General features: G+C 41.8%; 1 long non-coding RNA gene across 2 annotated transcripts; it reads right to left on the bottom strand.

Annotated features, from left to right (window-relative positions):
- Positions 1-3,439: 3,439 nt before the first annotated feature.
- On the bottom strand, positions 3,440-18,349 carry LOC128909569 (uncharacterized). Of its 2 annotated transcripts, XR_008466418.1 has the most exons (5): positions 18,180-18,349; positions 15,142-15,224; positions 11,452-11,622; positions 7,480-7,579; positions 3,440-6,882 (listed from the first exon to the last, which is right to left on the bottom strand). It is a non-coding gene; the product is annotated as an uncharacterized LOC128909569 (long non-coding RNA). The 2 variants fall into 2 exon arrangements; XR_008466417.1 differs by lacking the exon at positions 15,142-15,224.
- Positions 18,350-23,375: the final 5,026 nt, after the last annotated feature.

Below are 23,375 nucleotides of genomic sequence, written 5' to 3' on the forward strand. Positions count from 1 at the left end.
GCAGCATGGGGAATAAGCAGGACGAGCTGGAGGCCATCGTGCAGCAGGGAAACTATGATGTGGTTGCCATCACGGAAACGTGGTGGGAAGACACACACAAGTGGAGTGCTGTAATTAATGGCTACCAGCTTTTCAGAAGAGATAGGCAAGGGAAGAGAGGTGGTGGGGTGGCCCTCTATGTTAGGGGCGGTTTTGAATGTCTAGAACTGAACAGTGTGAATGACAGTGTTGAGTGTGTATGGATAAAAATCAAGGGGAAGGCCAACAAGGCAGATATCGTGATGGGAGTTTGTTATAGACCCCCTAATCAGGATGTAGAAACCGATGAAGTATTCTATAAGCGGCTGGCAGAGGTCTTGCGATCATCTGCCCTTGTTCTTGTGGGGGATTTCAACTTCCCGGATGTCCGCTGGGAATACTACACAGCAGAGAGGGAACAGTCCCGGAGGTTCCTGGAGTGTGTGGAAGACAACTTCCTAACACAGCTGGTGAAGGAACCTACTAGGGGAAGTGCCCTACTGGACCTACTGTTTGTTAACAGAGAAGGTCTTGTGGGGGATGTAAAGGTTGGAGGTCATCTTGGGCAGAGTGACCATGAAATGACAGAGTTTTCAATTCTTGGTGAAGGGAGGCGGGGAGCCAGCAAAACTGCCACCTTGGATTTCCGAAGGGCAGACTTTAGCCTGTTTAGGAGCATGGTTGAGAGTGTCCCTTGGGAGGCAGTTTTGAAGAGCAAAGGCGCCCAGGAAAGCTGGTCATACTTCAAGCAGGTGCTCTTAGAAGCACAGGAGAAGGCCATCCCCATGTCCTGAAAGACGAGCCGACGGGGAAGAAGGCCAGCCTGGCTAAATAGAGAGCTTTGGCTGGACCTCAGGAAAAAAAGGAAGGCTGACATTCTCTGGAAAAGGGGCTTAGCAACTTATGAGGATTATCAAGATATAACAAAGCTATGCAGGGGGAAGATTAGAAGGGCCAAAGCTCAATCAGAACTCAGCTTGGCCACTGCAGTTATAGACAACAAGAAGAGATTTTTCCAGTATATCAACAGAAAAAGGAAAACTAGGGAAAATATAGGTCCACTGATGAATGAGATGGGTGCCCTAGTGGGCCCTAGTTACTGAATGCCTTCTTTTCTTCGGTCTTCACTGATAAAGCCGTCCCTCACGCATCCCATACCCTGGAGGCAAGGGGGAAGGTCTGGAGAGAGGAAGATTTTCCCTTAGTTGAGGAGGACCGGGTCAGAGACCACTTGGCCAAGCTGGACATTCATAAATCCATGGGCCCTGACGGGATGCACCCGCGAGTGCTGAGAGAGCTGGCAGATGTTATCGCTAGACCACTCTCCATCGTCTTTGCAAGGTCATGGGGAACAGGAGAGGTGCCTGAGGACTGGAGGAAGGCTGACATCACTCCAATCTTCAAAAAAGGCAAGAAAGAGGAGCCAGGGAACTACAGGCCGGTTAGTCTCACCTCTGTCCCTGGGAAGGTAATGGAGCGACTCATTCTGGATGTCGTCTCCAAACACATAGAGGAACAGGAAGTTATTGGAAGTGGTCAGCATGGATTTACCAAGGGCAAATCATGCCTGACCAATCTGATAGCTTTCTATGATGTTATAACGGGTTGGCTGGATGAGGGGAGAGCCGTAGATGTCATCTACCTTGACCTTAGCAAGGCTTTTGACACTGTCTCCCATAACATCCTCATTAGGAAGCTGAGGAAGTATGGGCTAGACGAGGTGACAGTGAGGTGGATCGAGAGCTGGCTGAGTGCCAGAACTCAGAGGGTTGTGATCAGCGGCACAGAGTCCAGTTGGAGGCCTGTAACGAGTGGTGTCCCTCAGGGGTCAATACTTGGTCCAATTTTGTTCAATATATTCATTAATGACCTAGATGAGGGGACAGAGTGTATCCTCAGCAAGTTTGCTGATGATACCAAGCTGGGAGGGGTGGCCGACACTCCAGAGGGCCGTGCTGCCATCCAGCGTGACCTGGACAGGCTGGAGAGCTGGGCAGAGAAGAACCTAATGAGGTTCAACAAAAGCAAGTGTAGGGTCCTGCACCTGGGAAGGAAGAATGCCAAACACCAGTATAGGTTAGGGGCGGACATGCTGGGAAGCAGCTCTGAGGAGAAGGACCTGGGGGTCCTGGTAGACAGCAAATTATCCATGAGCCAGCAGTGTGCCCTTGTCGCCAAGAAGGCCAATGGCATCCTGGGCTGCATAGGGAAGACTGTGGCCAGTAGGTCGAGGGAGGTCATTCTCCCCCTCTACTCTGCACTGGTGAGGCCACAACTGGAGTACTGTGTCCAGTTTTGGGCTCCCCGGTTCAAGAGGGACAGGGAACTACTGGAGCGAGTCCAGCGTAGGGCAACAAAGATGATTATGGGACTGGAACACCTCCCTTATGAGGAAAGGCTGAAAGAGCTGGGACTCTTTAGCCTGGAGAAGAGAAGGTTGAGGGGGGACCTGATTAATGTTTACAAGTATCTAAAGGGTGGGTTTAAGGAGGACGGAGCCAGGCTCTTTTCAATGGTTCCCAGCGACAGGACAAGGGGCAATGGGCACAAGCTAGAACATAGGAAGTTCCGTTCAAATACACGGAAAAACTTCTTTACGGTGAGGGTGACAGAGCACTGGAGCAGGCTGCCCAGGGAGGCTGTGGACTCCCCTTCTCTGGAGATTTTCAAGACCCGCCTGGATGCAGCCCTGAGGGATGTGCTTTAGGCAATCCTGCTCTAGCAGGGGAGTTGGACTAGATGATCTCTAGAGGTCCCTTCCAACTCTGAAGATTCCGTGATTCCGTGATTCCGTGATTCCGTACGCTACAGTTACACCTGCCTTGGTCACCTTACGTCCCTCCATGGAGCAGAGAGGAAATGAGAGAAGGTAGTTACGAACCTGAGCCTGGGCTAAGCCTCATGAGGAATCACGGTTTCAGTACAGAGATGGGGAGAAGATAGCTGAGAAGGGGCAGTAAGGGGGCCTCATGGAAGCATCACGTTCCAGTAGCACTCAGGGCTTCTTAAGACATAGCACAGTCACACGGTTAAATGTAACCTTCAACACCCAGTAGAAGAGGACATTCCAGGAAAGACTCAGCATTCTGAAAAACAGCTCTAAAGGAGAGGGGGGAGATTAGCTCAAGGCAGGCAAAGGCAGGGACGTGAGCAATCACAGATGACTCACTGCGATGCAATGAACTCCTGCTTGTTTCAAATGGCTATGTCACACTGCTCTAGAATATTGTAAATTAATGCCTTAAATAAGCAATTAAAAAGGAAAATATAGACTACTTAAATGATAGATGAAAGTTTTTTTCAGAAAGCACATAACTTGTTATTAAAGCTAAAAGTTGTAATTCTTAAAACGTGTCATAATTTGTTTTTTAAATGTTAGATTTTTTTTTATTTAATGAATAAGTATAACGACAAAGTGGGTACCAAATATAATTATGCTGCTAGACAAACTGAGAAATGTTCTACGATTCTGTCATAAAGATTGTTTACTTTCAACAACTAATTAATGATTTAAAAACATTTACTAGTCAACATGACATAAAGGCGCATGAAGACCATGATTTCTTATGAACAAAACACTAGCTTCAACTGCAAAAGTGTATTTTATATTTGGTGAATTTAATGAACCAACAGATTGTCTTGAATATTTTTGTTAAAAACTTAATATGTCACCATGCTTATAATTAAGCCCAGATTGAGAAGGAAAACGGTGGATCCTTGCTTTATATTTTGCGGCCCAACAAAGTTGAAAACTAAACAATCAGAATGGCCTATTTTGCAAAATTTTGCAAAACATTGGTGTTTTGCATTATCTGTGGATTTGTTTCTTCCATGACTTTTAATTTCTTCCTACTTTTTTCAGGCCAAATGCTATTCTCAGGGATGGATGTGTCAAAAGAAATGACAGTGAAAACATACGCAACACTTTATGTGCATCTTTGTTGGCCTGGTAATCATAAAGCAGAAAAGAAATGCTGTGTACTTAACAGCACACTCTTAATGCATGACGCCACGCTATGCACAGTATGCAGCAGAAAATAGCTTTTCTATTATGAACTGTCAGTGCTTAAGAAGACAACAGTCACGAATCACAACTCTAGTATCTAGGTGGCAGTGCTAAAACAGTAAATCTTCAAATATTTGAGTCACACATTTTTGTACACAGATTTGGAATAACCCGAGAGAGCAAAATACCCAACATTCTTGGGTAGAAAGGATAAGGATATGGGGCTGGGATTATAAGGTAAAACAGAGGCCTCCCAAAATAGAATTCAAAGCTCCAGTGCTCACTTCTAACTATTTCTAAACAGAGCAGCGTGAATCACATCAGGCTGAATTAGAAACAGAGGAGTTTCTTTGTTATTTAACAACACTCCACGCAGCTGGAGCCAGCCCCTTACCTCTAGAAAACTTCCAAGCAGTTGCTGATGAGCAAAAGGAGGGAAAGAGACAGAAGAGTAGGTGGAAGGAAAGAGGAAGGCGAATCAGGGATCAGGCTGTGATTGCTGTAATCATCTTGGAGAGCTCTGTGGGAGACACACAGTGACACTCATGACAACTGAAATCTTTCTTAAACAAAGACGTTGCCTGTGGCATCTTACAGGCTTAGTTTTGCCCTTGCCAGCACAAAATAGCCTCATCAGCAACTAAATTCACACTGTCCCCCTGTCTTGAATGTCCACTACGGTCTGGAAAATTGAAGCTGCTATCTGTTTCCATAGCAAAACACGAGATTTTGCCTTATAGGTCTGAAGTGGTGTGTTTTTGTAGTAATTAAAATAGATAACAAACCAAGGTTCTCAGACCTTATGATGTTTTTATGTGAAAGTTGCAATTAAATGGGAATACCCTAAGCTAGCGTAATTTCAAACCGGGAGACCTGGAGGGTGAACATTTTGTTCAGAAATAAGAGGATTTAATGATTTGGGTTAAAAAGAAAACTCCCAAGTTTTCAGATTTGTTACAAAATAAGATGATTCCTATGGCTGCCAACCAGCTGGATATCATATGCAGGCTAACTACCAGCACCCTGGTATTTTAACGAGAAACGCGGATTTCCTAGATTTGTAGCAGCATTATTCATTCTCCCCTTCTTGCGTACTCTTCTGCTTTACAGATCTGCTTCAGCAAGATCCAGTATCAGGTACCGTTACTTCTGTCTGTCTAGGAAGCAACAAGAGTTTTCACTAGAAAGAACATGTTGCCTCCGTCAGTAATCAAATGTCTTCTCTGCAGAGCACTAATAAGGAGTGAAGGGGTCGCTGCCTTAGGAGTGCTGCACGGTAAAGGGTGAAAGCAGTTGTATTAACAGCACACCAAGCCACAGAAAATTACAGAGAAAAAGGCTGGTTTGCCTTCAGCAAACAACAGACAGAAAGTATTACACAGTATTAGAGGACAGGACCTTGAAAGATATTAAAATGCCTCACACCCAGTGGTTTCAAAAGAAATTAGATGCCTCTACATTTCTGTATGGATCACGGGTCCAGCCGATCCAAGTTTAAGTGCATAGCCGCAAAGCAAGATAGGAAGCATGAAACTGATCTCCTGCTTGAGAGCTTTTTCCTTAAGATTAATTTCTTTGATTCTAAGCCTCCTAAGCTAAATTTTAAATAAAGTTAAAAAAAATCCCTTAAGTTTAAGTAATAAACTTGAATTTGTAAGCCTAAATTTGAAAGGCCATAGTAGTACCTGGAGAACGCACCTTTTGAAAAGATAATGGGGAAGAAAGAACAAATAACAGGATGTCGTGGATGGGAAGGCTGACATACTGTGGGTAAATTTATGTCCTCATAAACCTTCAGAACAATTTCCTATAATCAGAAAGCCTCTCTAAGCAAAAACCTCACATAGCTTTTTTCTGCTGCATACTTACCCTCTGAGAAATTTCACATAGTGATGCCTAGGATACTATTGGCTTTATGTCTCGTTACAATTGCAGCCAACCACACCACATACAGCCGAAAGATGTTTCTGGCTGGGATGTTGTTGGCAGACAGATTTATGAAAATTGGACATGACAACATTTTCCTCTTTGTAGCAACTGCTCCCACTAAATCAATGGGAACTTTCCGTAGTTCTCTTTTGGAGGCTCTCAGTTTTGTTGTGCCATCTCTTCCCCTTAACATGATGAAACTGATTTTGAGTGTTAGTCAAACACAGCTCGGGATGTTTCTTTCCTGCAGAAATTTGAATTGTGTTTGTAATCCAGTAGCTTTCTTCCTAAGTGCTGAACAGCAGCCTGCCCCTGTGGGGAGTACAGAGGGTTAGAAATAACTGAACATTATGTCTATGGCAAATTCTTCTTTGGGACAGGAATGCCCTCACCTAACCTCAGGACTCCAGTTTGCAAATCCACAGGCTGGGCTGCAGTCAGGAGAGACAGGTTCTCCATGGAGTCAATCGGTACATTAGCATGGATTTCATCTTAGACTAGGGTGAGCCACTGCCTGGAAATGTCTGCTTCTCTTCACTGAATAGAAAGTGATCTCGGGAGACCAGCTTAGACTAGACGTGTAATTCTGATGAGGCCAAAGCTGGATGTAATGAACCCTACCCCATGTGAGAATCATTGCGAACTCACAGCAAAACCTGGCACTAGGCTGACAGCAGTTAGCAATTGTCTTCTTACATCTTAGCTGTTGAGTGGAGCTATAATGTATATTCCTGAAAACAGCGCTCCAATTTAGGACAGATTAACACAGAAGATCAGGTATCCAAGGATCTGAGTTTTACTTTCAGATGTACCACTTGTGATGTTATCCTCAACAAGCCCCTTAGCTTGAATTCCCACTGTTATCTACTCTTATGTCTTCATTCATGATTTTCGAAAGGTGTTCTGACTTCTTTAGGTCATGTAAGGTGCTACAAAAAGAGAAAGGGAAACAATAAGTAATAATAATTGCTAGCAACTGGAAAGAATTTGCAGTTATCTGCAACACCAACTGACTTCCACTAACAAAACTGTATCTAAAAAGCTGGCAACTACATTCTGCTCTTTGATATTTTATATGTAAAAACCAAATAAAATGTGCCTTTACGTTAGTTCCTCCTCAACCAGACACAGAGCTGTGTGTCAGTGATTTTCAGGCCATTATGACACAGCCTGAAGCACCTCTAATGAGATTTATGAGTGCAGACTGTCTGCTTTGTTGGGTTGTTTTTAAATACATTTTTTCCAATTACCTTCTAAAATGTCAGTTTCTCATGCAAATGATGAGAATGCTGGAAACAATGCTGGAAAATCCAAAGGCTGGTTTGTGGGGATGGAAGGGAAGGGGGGCGGGGAAGGAAATCAGTCCCTGAACTACTCGCATCGCTTGTTGTGCAGGCTTGAGAGAGAACCAGTAATTTCGCAAAAGTACAGAGGAATCAAAGTACTTCTTGACATAGCATATACTTCTCAGCGCAGCACATACATTTAGACTGTCAATTACAACGGGAAAATACAAAAACCAGTACCATAATAACACACACGGCAGGAGGCTCGTTTGATAGGCAATGTGCATGTCTGTATATGAATGTCCATATTATCTCCTCCTCTCCATGTGACTTTCAAGGACTGCAGGCAAGATCATGAAAAAGGATGGTAAATGTGTTTGTTACGAAAATGATAATAAATATAAATTTGTTTTAATCTTGACAGGAGTTGGCTTTTTTGTCCTTTTAATCCAAAAAAAAGGTCACTCTGTCCTAAGAATCTCTAAATTACAGGATACACTAAAAGCTAATGTATTTGCAGTTTGCAATCTTCATTTTCAAAAAGTTTGCTTTTTCACTGCTTTATACAGCATCCACTTCATGGAAGTAAAAGTACTTTGAAAAGGCACTGCCTTTTCAGAGATAATTCAGTTTTAAAAGCCGAAAGAGCAGATTTTAAGGGCACTTAGGCATCTTTTTTGCTTTAATGGGAACCAGATGCATAAATGTCTTTGCAAATGTAGCTGCTGATTTTGACTTCGCAACTGACAGCGGAGTTTTACTGGACCCACTACAACGATACTGGTTTACATTTACACTGTGAATCTCATGTCCCTTAATGTTAAATTAAAAAATGCAGATGCATTTTATGAACTTTGCTTGTCCTTTTAAATGTTTCAGTTTGTTGCCAGTGTGTATGGTACTGCATCATAATCAGAAAATTCTGCTAAGCCAGTTTGGTAGTGCTGTACCTTGTCACTGCATGAGACTGATCAGGACTATCCCCACATGGTATACCTTTCAAAATGGAAATGAGAAGGGGATGCTCGAGAGCTCTCATGCTTGAAGTAGTGGAGAAGAGGCAGGGGAGTAGACACCTTGCATTGCACATGCATTTATTTTTTTTTTTCTTTAGAATGTGTAGCTTTACAGTTTCATTACTGAAATAGGAACTTGCATCCAGAATAATGTCGATATTGCTCACTAGAGCCCGGGGATGAGAGCTAGTAGTGCTGACACTTCTCATTTTCTACTTTTGGCAGCATTAAGAATTCAGCATGGACAAAGTGTCCATGTATTTTATGCCTCTTTTATATGTTCCAGTCTAATGTAGTTAACGTTTGTTTGTGCAGAAAAAAAAACCCACCTATTTTTCAGCTATACCAATATCACAGGACTTGTGAGAACATAATGAAATATTGAAGACACAAGTCCAGATAAGGACCTAGAGCATTACCTATTTCCCTCTATGCCACTTGAAACTTGGTATGTAAAATATTTTGGTATCCAGCGTACAGACACACAAAGAAATTAAAGTAGACCTGACAAAGCAAGGGACTAGAGACTATCATCCAGCTTTCAGTCAACCATATGCATTAATCCTTCAAAACAGATATTATCCCCGGTCTAAACGCCCTGCTTGCTTTTGCACAGAGTAGCAGGGAGATTCCTTTGCTGAGTTAAAAGGAAGTACTAAGTATGCAAGCACTTAAGACTAGTGCATACAAGATGAAATTTTTATTGCAACCCCTCAGGCATTAAAGTACCTCCTACTGGCCACACTTGGAAAGATCAGCACTGGCTTAGGTATCTTCTGAGTCATGGTGCTGAAGGATACTGTTCGCTTCCCCCAGTACTCTTTTCTTCTTCCTATCTTTCACATCTTCCTTTCTCAGATTCTACAACATCCACCTCCACCTTTGTCACCCCTTCTAGCTTCCATCCACAGTTACTCAAATCACAACTCCTCAGTCTCTTTCCGGTACAGGTACAGCTGCCTTCTCTATCTGTCCAGAAAAATGCAAATTTCTTAACCTCCCTACAGAGAAGGGAAGGCATAAAGGCTCAAGAAGTGCTGCAGCCATGGAGGAGAAAGAAATGTCCAAGCAGTGAGAAGGAAAACAGAACCCCTGGACTGAGGCCAAGACTATGGTAAAGGTAGAAGGGGAGAAGAGTCTGTGGTAAAACTAAAACACAAATTATTGAGTTTTCCTTACCATTAAATGGTGATTATCAAGGCAGTTGAATGTTTCTCTTTGCTTTTTCAATTCCTGTTCCTTTTTATTCCCTACACAGAACTAACATTTGTGTGCTATAGGACTTAATGAAAAATAAAGAAAATGTAAATAAAGTAATCCCCCTTACTTGTGATGCATCTGCATTATCTGTAGATTTATTGAGTGCATTGTCAACTCCTCATTTGTTACTTATCACCTGAGTCTTTCCTAGGAAATAGGCAAGAAGACACATTTATATTCTAAATAGACTTTGCAGCTTTAAAATCGGGTGAAGTAGGTTAAAGAGACACTAAGAATTTATGAAGGCACATCTCAATGTTATCAGAAAGCAGTGCTACCTTCACATTCACTTTTGCTTTAAGGCAATATTTTAGCAGCAACTCTGCCAAAGACCGGTGTTTGTTAACTTTTCGCTACAAGTAATACACTCTCCTTAAAGGGATAGTAAGGCATCTCATAAATCTTAAAAATGTGAAAATATTTTCCCAAAAGGATGATTCTCCCTGGAGTTAGATCTTTCAGACTAGATAAATCTGAACGCTGCCTACCCTGGCAGATTTGTAGGTGTGTGGGTGCCTGGCATTACTTCCAACACATATTTATGTCCTGCAGGTACCATATGACCATGTCATAAACCTAACCCAGCTGCCTGAGAAAGAACTTACTAGAACTCCTAACTAATATGCTAGGAAGTGTTTAAATCCTATCCATTCAATTGAGCACAGTACATTTGCTGTGGGTGACGTGTCAGCTGCATTTGTTTCCTCAGTGCATTGTTACAACACATTTAGGTTGTCACTCAATTTGTCTCCTCTCCAGAACAGCAACAGAAAGTCAATGGATATGCATTTATCACCACTACATTGCCTCTCATCAGCAGCATGATTGATTCCATTTGTATTTTTAATATGACCCAGGGACATAAGTGGTGATTGAGATAGAAAGAGGAAGCACTTTCATTTTGTGTACACAAAGGAAATACGTGGCTCCAGATACACAATTACTAACATAAAAGTAAAACATCTTGTATCTGAAGAACACCTACACGGCTGAAAAAAGTCCACACTTCTCCAGACGTTAAAAATCATGTTGCTCAAAGAAGTTTGTCTCTAGCAAACATACTCTGTTTTAGGGACTGCAAGTTCCTTTTACGCTGATTGCCATTCAAAATTTAGAGTTTACCTGATGTGACCAAAATGCCATCATTATAAAGGTTTCAGGAGTACCTCTACAGAGGATACAAGGGATGGATGTCAAATATTTGGGTTTTTCACCAGTACTAGGGATTTTAAACTTTAACCCAGTTGAAGATTCACTAGGACAACAAAAATTAAGTTATACAAGCTTCTAAATAATTGGCAATCTTTAATCTAGTTATCTTTGAATAACTTGCTAACATATCATAAGATTTACTCTAAAATATTTGGAAATAGGGAATCAATCCCCTTAACACTTTACATCCAGAGATTAAGCATAGAACTCTCTATTCATACCACTCAAAGCTCTTAGCAAAAGGGCAAGCAAGGTGAAACTACTTAATTTGTATTGAAGTTAGAATGTAGAAAGAAAAGACAGAATAAGGAGACATACACTATTCTTCTACTTTCATTTTCATTTGAAATCTCAACAGCATGTGCTTCATGTGATGAAACAAGCGTGTATTATTTATCATTTGAGCAACCTTTTAGCCTTCCATAGCTTAATTTATCAGTACTTAGAAATGTCTGCCCTAGAGACTGAGATTCATCCGGTGTACAGTCATGATTTTTCCTCCAAACTCTCATTTTAACAAGACTTTAAGAAATGTATTTCTGATTTGATAGGAACATGCAAAGTCCCTAGGCCCTAGTGTCATAAGGTTGCCTTTCTTGCTGCACCTGACTGGAAGCTTCACTCAAATTTCCATAGCGGGTTTGTTTTTGGTTTTGTTTCTGTTTTTGTAAAAGGGAATCAATAGCGTGCTGAAAGAAACGACAGACAAATCATGAACATTTACCTTGTTCACTCTTTCTTGCTGTAGTGTCACACGTGCAGACTTCAGGGCATGCTCCTCCTTCGTGTCAGGCTTTCAGGACAGACGGTTTGTGTGGTTTTTACTTTTCTACTAATTGCCATTGGGAGCTCTCTTGAAAGTGGTTCCTAAAGCTTTCCAATCAAAGAGATTAACCTGTAGTGTTTAAAAATAATAGGTTAGACATGTGCCAGCAGCTTGTCACTTCACTTAAATCCTTCTTTCAAATGTATTAGCTGGGTGTCACTACCTCAAGAAAGAGAATTAAGAAGGCATTTGGTTTTTCACGGCTTGATTCCCAACAGTGTAAGAGGGATTTGCCTAGAAGTACTGCTCAGTGAGACCCAGGTGGCAATCTCAGTCTTCAGAGAACTAGTAAATTCTAAAAAATCACCCCTGCAGGGGAGCGAGGCCGTTCGTACCTGCTGCATGGCCGCAACTGCTCCGAGGCAGGAGCACAAATACGCCATGTGCCACAGAGCACTGGCCACGGAGCAGTTCCTGTGCTTGAGTAACTCTTCTGTAAACCATGAGCTCTCATCTTCACGCCTACCTCCTGACAATTCAGCCTCCAGATCTCCCCATTTTAGTTCAGCGCAGCTTGTCCTGCTGAGAGAGCTCATAAAAGTTATTCAGGATTTTAGTGCCTTGCTTCACCCTAACACAGGTTTTCTTTCCTTTCTAAATACAAAACTTTCTGTACACCGTCCAAAAGTCCATCGTTCTTCCACCTACAAATTATCTACCATGCCTTTCTCCCCCATTACTACTGCGGGTAGATGGCACGCTACAGATACAGACGTGTAGCTCCACAGCTGCTGTTGTACAGCTGAATCTGGTTCCAGCCCTCACACTATCAACCTATGTATTAAGACCAAAAACTCTGCAGTGATAAATGTAGCCACTTGGGTCATACTTTAAACTGGAAATAAGAAATCTCTAAATCTTTTACTAGCGAGAAAGCTATATTTTTTATTAATAGCTTCCCAATGTGCTATTTAGCATCTGATTTGCACACACAGAATTTTCCAGAGGTCTGAGAGAGTGAAAGCAAAGCCAAAACATTTCATATTTTATTCTTCATTATGACTTTTTATGTTCACAGATTCTGGCAATGAGAACTCCAGAAACATGAACCGGACCTATACAGGATTGTAAACCTGCAAAATACAAAATACTAGCCGTAGAAACAGAACTCGCAGCATCTCATTCCAAAAGCCCCCAGTTTTGTATTAAAAAAGAAGCCCTCACTTATCTGCAAAATATGCTGGAAGACTTTTAACAAATTTTTGAGTTAAAAAGAAAAAGTTTTGTATAAATGTCAGCCTTAAAACCTGCTTAAAAAAAAAAAAAAAGCTGCTTGTGGCTCTGGGTGTATCCAAAGCATATTCATTTTTCAGCATAGCTTTTGGCTTAATACAGTGAAGACTGCATTAGTGATCGTTGTCATGACATTTCCCTCTGCAAGATTAAAGTGTTTCCATTCAAGCATCCACAGCTATTATTGAAATAACATAATTTGCGAGTTATATGAACTTGCCCCTTGCCTAGGATAATGAGTTGATGAGGCATTTGAATGAAGAACAATGTTTCTTTATTAGCAGTAAAAATACGAAGGTCTCCTCAATGGGCTTCTTTGCAACTTGCGCATGACTCTGCTTTATTTTCATGTTCTGATGCTGATGAGAAGAAAGAGCTTTGGTAGCCTAGCACTAAGCAAACTTCATGCTCATAACAGCTTCTGCAGTCCCTGGCCATCAGAGAGTAGCAGCAAACCCCAGCAGTACCATCTGAAACACTCATCCAGTGACTTCTCTACTTGGCAACCACTTCTGTTCTCAGTGCCTACCGTCTGCACCCCTTGCAAGGTTTCTGTAGGACACCATCTGTATCCAAGGCAAATTTACTTTTTTAATAAAAGTGAAATTCACAGCCAGCATAATGCTGAAGGCACTGGATTGCTCTGAAGCAAAACATGCAGCTCAAGGGACACGTAGCAGAGTAGTTGGTTCAGCAGCTGGGAACATTCTGTCTTTCTCTGTTGACTACAGAAGGTGTCTGTGATGACTACATTCTTCTATTAGATGGCTCAGATAAATGCCCGAAGCCTTCATGACATCTATCTCATAGATGCCTGTGCCATGCTGTTCTACTCCAGTCATGGATGCTAGTGGTATGCCACACCTTGGTCATTTAAGACCTTAAAAAGCCTCTTAGAGCAAAAGATGAAAAAAGGCTGTTTTGCATTACACCTGGGAAAGATAATCCAGGAAAACAATTAAATTTTAAATTATTGTATGGCCATCACCAGCCCTTCCGAGGTGAGCAAAGGGTGTTTGCTAGTTTGCCCTTCTGAAAAAAACCCTAAAGTTAAAGTGAGTGAAAACTATGGTATAGACCACAAGAAGCAGACATAGTTAGCGTTCCATAGTTTGTCACGCACATCAAATCATGTTTCTGATCATCCTTTTTTATCAGAAGCTAGGACGTATAATGTTGTGTGTTTACTTTTGTTACTTCTGACTGTAGTCTGCCAGGTTGTTCTGTTCCCCATATTAAAAATCTAATTAAAAGGCAAAAGGTATTCCCAGTGTAAAACTTAGTGGCCAATAAATTCAAATTGACAAAGAAAGGGCATTCAATCTCAGGTATTGCATGTTAATCAACCCTGAAACTTACTTTTGCAGGGAAATGCAATATTGCACAAAAATGGTTTTAGGGATATTGATTCAAATAAAAATCAAACATCCCCTGAAGGCATTTCTGACTGATATTTTTCACCTTTAAGGGGAACCCACATATAAATAAGGGTTTTTTCATAAGAACAGTTTTTGAGAAAATGCACACAAGCATGTATTTGTATGATTATTCACTTATACAGGCTGATCAGCTAACTCAGAAGTTGTGGATTTAAAGGGAAAAACAATGCAAAGTGCTTTAGGTGATGAAAAGTAAAGTAAAATTAGTGATTTAGAAGTAGTGAATATTTGTTCTAGTGAGCTGACAATGTGCGCTCACAGCCCAGAAGGCCCATCGTATCCTGGGCTGCTTCTGATGCATCAGAAGAAGCATGGCCAGCAGGTTGAGGGAGGTGATTCTGCCCCTCTGCTCTGCTCTGCTCTGGTGAGACCCCACCTGAAGAATCGTGTCCAGCTCTGGAGTCCTCAGCACAAGAAAGACATGGACCTGTGGGAGTGGGTCCAGAGGAGGGCCACAAAAATTATCGAAGGGATGGAAAACTTCTCCTATGAGGACAGGCTGAGAGAGTTGGGGTTGTTCAATCTGGAGAAGAGAAGGTTCCAGGGAGACCTTATAACGGCCTTCCAGTATCTAAAGGGAGCTATAGGAAAGATGGGGACAAACTTTTTAGTAGAGCCTGTTGCGATAGGACAAGGGGTAATGGTTTTAAACTAAAAGATGGTGGATTCAGACTAGATATAAGGAAGAATTTTTTTACAATGAGCGTGGTGAAACACTGGCACAGGTTGCCCAGAGAGGTGGAAAATGCCCCATCCCTGGAAACATTCGAGGTCAGGTTGGACAGGGCTCTAAGCAACCCAATGTAGTGGAAGATGTCCCTGTTCATTGCAGGGGGGTTGGACTAGATGACCTTTGAAGGTCCTTTGCAACCCAAACTGTTCTATGATTCTCTGATTTTCTCATCCTTTTCCTCACCTTCAGTGCATCCTGGCTTTTTTCCATAAGACGTGCAGAAGCATGTGCCTCTAGGGGTGAACCACCACTTGATTTGAAGATATCTGCAATGAATTACAGGAATATAATTTTTTTTCTGGGAGCTCTGTTTAGAGAAGAGACTGGGAATTTGAAAAAACCCTTCCATAGGGAAATGAGATGCCAGTCAAATGCAGCTAGGTACTTTAAATGGAGTTGATATGACATGTTTAATTTTGAATTAAAAAAAAAAACAAAACTCCTGGTTCACATTAAATCAGTTTGATCTAAAATATTTCAAATTTAAACAACATGCATGATCAGAGAATGTAAAAAGACTACATTACAGCTAAAAAAGACTGAGAGGTATTGCTATTAGATGTTGTAAATATCTCAAGTTTTAAACAACAGGGAGAGAGAACAGCTATTGAGCTAGCAAAAACAAACCAGCATTGAAACTAGAGCAAATAAATACAAATTGCCCAAATAAATAAAATCAGAGGAAAGTGCTAGATGTTACTTCTAATAGGCTTAGTGGGTGTAAGAAACCCAGCTCTTTTGAAGATGGAGTGGCATACATATTTATGAAAAAATTTTGTTTTTTATCATAGAATCATAGAACAGCCCAGGTTGGAAGGGACTTCAAAATACCATCTGGTCCTACCTTTCATTAGAAAGGGAGCCTAGATGAGATTATCTAGCACCCTCTCCAATCACACCTTGAAAACCGCCAGTGATGGGGACTCTACCAAATCCCTGGGGAGATTGTTCTCAGTGTTTAAAATTTCTTTCTTATATCAAGATGAAATGACACCAAAGATCTTTATGACACCAAGGAACTTCATAAATCAAGATCTCAGCGTATCAACTGCCAAAGCTGGCTCACTGTCTTTCCCAATGAAAAAAAATTTGGGGGCGTAAAATCCGTTTCTCAAGAAAACTATATTTCTGTGAAAGCTGAGTTTCCTATTGGGAGGGCCATTCTGATATGCCATCACCCATACAACACGCATCTAAGTCTTCGAGAGAGCTTCAAAACAGGCAGCACAACCTTGAGCTCTCTTTCTCTAATCCTTATCAGTAAAATGCAGCTAGCAAATCTTTCTTTCTATTCCCCTAACCTTTTCACATAACTTGTTAAGGTGGATGAAGACATATTTTAGGTATCTATTACCTCTTGTGTTCAATCTGAGTTAAATGTCAAAATACACCTGAAACCCTGGCCTGTGTTCTTACAGCTGTCTCTGTAATATATATATATATGTGTATATATATTAATACTGTGTATTCTTACAGTAACTAGTACAATGAAAGTAACTTTGCTGAGCTTGCTGGTGTATAATGAATAAATGGCTTGAGGTTCCCAGAAAAACACCTCTTTCGTAACTAAAATTAGAATCACCTATACATTAGAGTAATTTTCCAAATAGCTGAAATGAATGGACCGACCTACGTACTGATTTAAAAAAAAAAGAAAAAAAAGCCTCCCCCCACCCCCCAAAAAAAAACCGAACAAAAGGAGAGAGGCAAAAAAGAGATTATATTTGCCATTTGACATCACAAATTTCAGAGAGACTTCCTAGAGGTAACTCTGCTGAACACAATCCCAGTGTGATCACATTGTCAGAGGTCCTTTAATACTGCAAATCTTGGGCAGGAACTGTGGCTATTACTTGTAAAGAAACCGTACTTATTAACAGTCATTCATGATCACTTTAGCATCAGTTCTTACAGCTGCTCTCTGAATCTTGTAGCTTTGCATTCATCTGCTGCCTTAAATACTCTGCACAAACTCACAGAACTGAGGAAGATGGAATTCTGGTAATACCTAAGAACCTGTTACTGGTTTTGCTAAGCAAATCAAGTTACTTAGTGTTTTTTCCCTATAGAGGTAAATGTACTTGTGTATGTCTGATGTTTCTCTTAGAACGAGCTGCTCAGATAATGTCGCTGCTACTAAAAAATGTCAAGGACATACTTATGTCTAAGTTGAAATTCTCTTCATTAAAATGAATGATTGGCTCATCTTCGAGCAAACTGCATAATTGGCTGTCTCTGTGTAAAGCCTTCACACTCCTCTTTTAAGAAAGAAGCGCATTTCTCATAGTGCCCAAAACATAGATCCCAACCACTGTGAAGGTGACTCTAATACTTCAGACAAACTAATATTGGCTAACCCTGACTTTGTGCTGGCAGGTTTCCATCTCCATAATAAAGTTCACTAGTCAAGGACTTGTGAGCATTGCATTTTGAGCTGTATGTAGAGGGCTGACTTTGTTCCACGATTAAAAAGAGGAAAAAAAGAGCAGCCCTACAGGGTAGGACAATTCAATTATACCTTTAACCTCAGGTGAAGAAAACTTCTGAAGTTTTCTCTCCAGCCCAAGAGAAAAAATGCTGCAAATTCGATTTTGAATCTCCTGACATCAGAATAAGTCAAACCATTGCTGTTGTCCTGAAAAGGATGGGGCATGAAAGTGACATGACAAGCAACATGAAATCAGCACATAGGATGTGTGTCCCACACTTAGAGATCTAACACGCGATTGATTTAAATACAGCTCTGGAGACATGGAGAACAGCAGTAACTACTAGATACCACACAAGCCAGTCTAGGACACTGACTAGTGTCACCAAGAGGTGACTCTGGTCCCCTGGCGTCAGCACTTACACAATGTCCTGCAGGCAAGTCTGAGGCTGAACTCCCGTTTTAGTGCCACATAATCCAGGGGCCCCAGACACAGCCTGGGCAATGCGGCAACAACCAACATGCTCAAAAATTCACGCTGTGCGCCCTGAAGGACTGCGCTACAGCTTGTGGTTTATAGCGATCACGTAGAAAGGCCCCATCCGTCTCAGAAAGGCTGTGAGTGATCCCTTCCAGAGGGCAGTTTAATGCCTCAGAAGCCCACTGCTGGGAGTGGAAGCCGTCCCTCCCCATGCGGTACGCTTCAAAACCGGTTCAGCAATAAACTCAAACTTCAGAAATTACAAAGAACAGCACACCTAATTAGCATTCCCATGAATCGGTAAGAACTTACTTTAGTTGGGTTTCAAAAGGCTTCTAGAAGGAAGGAAATTTTTTTCAGGATGTTCATCTTTATTTTTCTTATAGATTTCCAGATGAAATCTAGCTCTCTAAGACACGGCCCTTAATGGTGTCGGAAGTGATGCACTGTGCTCTGCCACCCCGTGAAGAGAAACTTATTAAGAAGAGCAGATAGCTACTCAGCTCTCAGCTGATCAGCTATTAATTCTAGATGAATAGCGTCCATTGACGTGAGGACTGTCCAAATATTTCCTCAACCTTTTGATTGTTTGACATTGAGGTGAATTCAGCCAATTCGCTAGTGAGCAATTACGTTTCACAGCTGACGTTTTTTCAGCCCTTGCTTGACTGCTTGTTCACCTGCAGGACACAGAGGTGGGCTTTTGTGGAGCCTGGGCTTTATTTGCACAGTGTCCAGTAAAACCAAACCTTCCCCTGTGATTGCGAGCAATAAACACCGACAAAAAAGGAAGGGTTAGTCTCAGGTTGTGTTGCTGAGTAACTACGTTTATAGCTACATAAAAATCAGAGTTCATCCACACAGAATCCTTTTCAGAGGTGGAGAGACACACAAAAACCCTCCATTATCCCCTTTACAAAACCAATTGATTTTCAGACTTCAGCATTTCAAAAAGCACAAGCACCTCGTGGGAATAGACACCATGATTCCTGACACAACTTGACCTCACTGAGCAGCAACATTGACAGCTGAGAACAAAGGAAAAATGAGAAAATATTTAAATCAGGAAGAGCCCAGTGAGGCATGTAATTGGGAGAAAAACTCTGGTGAATGTCCACTGCACCAGTGGCAGGAAAGGGCATTGTTTTAATGATTTACACGAACAAGAAAAGACAAATTCATAATTGTCAGAAGAACACTGGGGTAAAAGGCTGAAAAGAAACTGTTAGAAAAGCACAGGAGTCAACTCAGAAATTTGAAATAACAAACTGAGAAACCCCTTTTCTACCTGATTTTTTAGAATATATAAAGGAAAGTGGGAAATAATTTATGTGAAAATTTAAGATGTTCATGTTTGGTTTTGCCTATATATGCAGTCACAGTTTATGCTAGGATCTGGGAATGCAGAAAGCTCTATCTAGTGGCATAGATTTCCAAATAGTGCCAGCTGACATCAGCAATTTCAGTCAGGGGAACATGGGCAATTGCTGAAAATCTAGTACATGATTAGTACCCTGTCTAACCCAGTGGTGTCTTCAGAGAGTTTGGGAGGCGTCCTGCCTGTAAATGTACATTCTCAGTCTAAGGGACTCTGCAGTGAGGTCTCATAGAGACAACTGGCAAGATATTTAGCAAGATCTTCATGTTGCACAACCATGCACACAGAGGCCTTTTAAAATGCAACGGTAGTGAGTGTACAGGACTCCACACAGTAGCTTTTCAATACTTCTTTCAAACCAATTATGAAAGAATGAGTCATCAGAGCCAAGCTTTTTAAAATATACATATTTGTTCATAAATGGCATACCATGGGATTTCGCCTAGATTCCTGTGAATATCAGAATGAGAGAGTACTTATGTTAAAGCCAGGTTCCCACAGTGCAGAGAAATGGGGTTTCTCAGGGGGCCATTCAGTTTTTCCCTAGCCTTGACCAGTCTCCAAACCACCCAATTTTTTTCCTTAGTTAAGAACTTCAAAACCTGGCACGTGGACGAAGTAAACTATTTTGTCTACAAATTTTTAGATGTACAGATCTCTCCTGCACAGCAAGAGAATCAGTGACTACTCATCAGAATGAAATTAGGTAAGGGATAGTAATCTTACTCACAGACCCCTTCTGTGACCGGGAATTGCTCCTTCCGTCTCCACTCTGTCCTGGTTTGAGGATGCACGTGTTCCGTACTCATGAACCACTGACTCCTTTTTAGAGGCAAGGAAGTGACAATGAAGCCAGAAGTTCCCACTAATAATGTTTCAGGAGAGATATAGCCCTAGGTTGCACTCATTCACAAAGTGCACTTAATATTTGGGCGGCTCTTGGTAAGAGGAGAGAAGTTCTGAAACATGGACACCAGGCAGCTCAGCACACAGGCATCTCTCAGGCTAGTCAAACACTACTGCTCCCATCCTGGCTGACCCTGGTATCTCCTTGAACCCTGGAAAGGAAAGTGGACAGCTTGAAGGCAGAGCCCTTCGTTGATGCAGTGACTGGGAAATACCCATCATTTTGCAAAGATGATGATGAGGACCCTTTCAGAGGGCTGTGATTAATGGAGCATGGTCGAGTTGGAGGCCTGTAACCAGTGGTGTCCCCTAGGGGTCAATACTCAGACCAGTATTGTTTAACGTATTCATCAACAACCTGGATGAGGGGACAGAGTGTATCCTCAGCAAGTTCTCTGATGTTACCAAACTGGGAGGGGTGTCTGACACCCCAGTGGGCCGTGCTGCCATCCAGCGTGACCTAGACAGGCTGGAGAGCTGGGCAGAGAAGAACCTAATAAGGTTCAACAAGGACAAGTGTAGGGTCCTGCACCTGGGGAGGAAGAATGTCAGGCATCAGTATAGGTTAGGAGTAGACCTGCTGGAAAGCAGCTCTGAAGAAAAGGATCTGGGGGTCTTGGTAGACAGTAAATTATCCATGAGCCAGCAATGTGCCCTTGTCACCAAGAAGGCCAACGGAATTCTGGGCTGCATAGGGAAGAGCATGGCCAGCAGGTCAAGGGAGGTCATTCTCCCCCGGTACTCTGCACTGGTGAGGCCACAACTGGAGTACTGTGTCCAGCTCCGGGCTCCCCAGTTCAAGAGAGACAGGGAACTACTGGAGAGAGTCCAGCGTAGGGCAACAAAGATGGCTGAGGGACTGGAGCATCTCCCTTATGAGGAAAAGCTGAGAGAGCTGGGACTCTTTAGCCTGGAGAAGAGAAGGCTGAGGGGAGACCTTATTAATGTTTACAGGTATCTAAAGGGTGGAGTTAAGGAGGATGGAGCCAGACTCTTTTCAGTGGTTCCCAGTAACAGGACTAGGGGTAACGGGCACAAGCTGGAACACAGGAAGTTCTGATCAAATATGAGAAAAAACTTCTTTACGGTGGGGGTGACACAGCACTGGAACAGGCTGCCCAGGGAGGCTGTGGACTCCCCTTCTCTGCAGACTTTCAAGACCCACCTGGATGCAGTCCTGAGTGATATGCTCTGGGTGATCTCTAGAGGTCCCTTCCAACTCTGAAAAATTCCGTGATTCTGTGATTCTGTGAACCTTTTCTGCAGAACTAGAGATGACTGCGTGAAGCAGATTTCAGCAAACAATTCTGCTTTAGTGTTCCTGTAGTAGAGTGCAAAACATTATCTGTGATGCTTCTACACACAGAATTGCAAGAACCATTAAAATTGGAAGGATAGACTTGAAGCCACTGCTATTGTACCAATACCACAGAGATTAATCACTGATTGTGTCTGATGATCCCTTTTAGCACCATGCAAAGCCATAGCAAATACTAGTTGCAAGTTAAAGACTCTGGAAAATACGCATTAAGTAATTCAAGCAGTTCAGAAATCTTGTTTTTTGCTGAAGCTACAAGAGATGTCTGAAACCTTCAGAGTCAGCTAGGAAAGTGACACCAAAAGAGACCATGGAAGTTACAGAACACTGCTGTTGCTATGCATACTAGCAGGACTTCAATTTGTACCTTGAAGCTGTCTAATTGACTATGCGTAACATTCATCTCTATGCCAGTTGCTTGCCTGTACTGTTCCTAGTTACAAATAACTCCTCTGACACGCACTAATAACCCACATATTGCTATTGCAAACAGATTAACGTGAAACATGAGACCCTACTTTTATATTCCACAACCCACTTTCCCATTTCCTGTTAGAGGCTATTTATGGTTGACAGAAGCACTTTTTAGTGGGACCATAAGGAATCGGACATTACACTCTTGTTCTACATCATATGTTCTGGTCTTAAAGGCAAGAAATTCTGGGGCTTATTGATTTGGAATGATGGAAAGTAAGGTTGTGTGTTTTGCTTGGTTATAGGACATTCGTAAGCCACTAATACAATGTTGTTGTGAAAACAGGGAAATGCAATTTTGGAATACATTGAGTGAAGTATTTCCATGACATAAGAAGCTTCTGTTCAAGATAGATGAATCTGGAGAAGAACAGATGCAGAAATGGATTCATAGGAAAATCAAGAGAGTGTTGAGGCTTTTTAGCAGAAGGAAACCAGAAAAGATCTGACTGCTGAATTGAAGAAAGATCATATCAAGCACCCATAGGTATAAATTGTTTGTGAATAAACACAGGCTCAAAAATAGAGATTGATGACCATTGACTCTAAAAGACCCTGTTGGTAGGAGCCGTGAGAACAAAGGTAACATTAGATTTAGTTATTACCAAACATATGTATAAACAATAATTTGATCTGTTTAGGAAGTGATTTTATAACTTTGCTACAATAGCGGAGGACTTGATTCATTAATGAAATGAATCCTAAAGCTATCACATTATGGCAGAGCAGGTGGTTTAGTTATACAGCCCGCACCAGATCATGGAATTTAGCATACAACAATTCCCAAAACACCTCAGGGGAACTTTTACATCTGTACTGGCATTTTTATGTAAGCTAAAGCTTATAACTTGGTGTACCTGCAATATTTGCACGTACAGCACAGAGCTGCCAAAAAAGGACAAATAAAAGGAAAGAGAAACTCAGACACTACGTTGACAGGATGGCCAGTGGTCCTTCTCGGTGCAATTTGCAGTTATAAGCAGACAAAACCTGCAAGAGGAGCACTCCTCCTGAGAAGGGCAAACCCCCCGATGGGTTTTCTGGATGTTCTGTCTCTGTCTGGATCTGCCATAGATATTCTGTCTCTGTCAAAGACAAAATAAAGGGCTATATGAACTATTGGTCTAAGCCTGCAGGGGTCTTATGCCCATAAACAAGAATTTTGCAGCCTTTTTACAAAGAACTGCTGTCCGCTTTCTACAGTTCCAGTGTTTTGCAATGAAAAGATTTCCTTGCAAAATCAGTAAGAGTTATTATGCTTGATGAAGTACAGACAACTTTATAAAATCTTCAGTAAAACCAGGCTCCAGGGTTTTTAAATTCATGATAACACAGTCCTGTGATGTATGAGAGGTGAGATCCTTTATTGTTACTCCACCTTTCAAGTTCTTCCAAGACTGAAAGATTTAAAAGACAAAAGTAATCTCTCTCC

The sequence above is a fragment of the Rissa tridactyla genome, chromosome 4 (assembly GCF_028500815.1).
Source record: "Rissa tridactyla isolate bRisTri1 chromosome 4, bRisTri1.patW.cur.20221130, whole genome shotgun sequence".
Classification (NCBI taxonomy): domain Eukaryota; kingdom Metazoa; phylum Chordata; class Aves; order Charadriiformes; family Laridae; genus Rissa; species Rissa tridactyla.